Consider the following 887-nt stretch of genomic DNA (forward strand, 5'->3'; position numbering starts at 1 on the left):
AGAATATTCTGGACCGACAGTCACCAAAAAGAAAGATGATTTAGCTTCAGAATGTATTTGTACCAGACAGCAGCTGAGCAAATTTCCCTTCACCCAGACTTCTAGAACTGGCAAATCTTCCTCAGAGTTGTAAATCTCTTGCTTTTCAGCTTGTGAGTTCCAGCAACTAATTGGGATAATGAATTTGTGACATAGCTGAGGAACTCAATTCATTTCATATGTGCCTTCTAGCAGAGATATTTCAGTTCCTAAGAGTCTTCATGAACTTTGTACTCGCAGAGAATGGCCTCATAACTGCCACATCCACCAAGCATTTAGCCGTCCATGAATTATTACTTTAATATTTATCATAATGATCAGGAAGCATGCAGAAAATAAAACAATAAAGAAGGAAGTTTCAAAAAGCATCACAATGCTGGAAAATGTCAGACAACTGCATTATGCTTTGGCCTGGCTTTATTAGGATTTAGATGAACTGTGAATTTAATCAGCAACTATATTAGTGGGTCATTCACACAGCTTCTGCATCTAATTAGTGGCTTTGCATGCAATCTTGCATATAATGAGGCATCAAAACCAGAAGTCTTCTGAATCTTTCAGGCATGATCATTAAATTGGTGAAATTTAGTTCTCCATATCTGCAGAGAAACTGCACTCATAACATCTTATGAACAATAGACTCCCTTAAAACAAGACATGCAGACTGATGCCAGGTTGCCAACTGATCTTGCACCTGTTTCCTTGGAAATGAAAATGAAAGATGAAAAAGTCATGCCTTGTACACTGCTTTTTATTATTCCCCAGCTTTTCTGAAGTTCTGTTGCTTGAGCTATCGTTATAGCTCATGGACAAGCTCATGAGTAAAGCAACTTAGCCTTCCTGTGTAA

Source organism: Struthio camelus, chromosome 2 (genome assembly GCF_040807025.1).
Source record: "Struthio camelus isolate bStrCam1 chromosome 2, bStrCam1.hap1, whole genome shotgun sequence".
Taxonomy (NCBI): domain Eukaryota; kingdom Metazoa; phylum Chordata; class Aves; order Struthioniformes; family Struthionidae; genus Struthio; species Struthio camelus.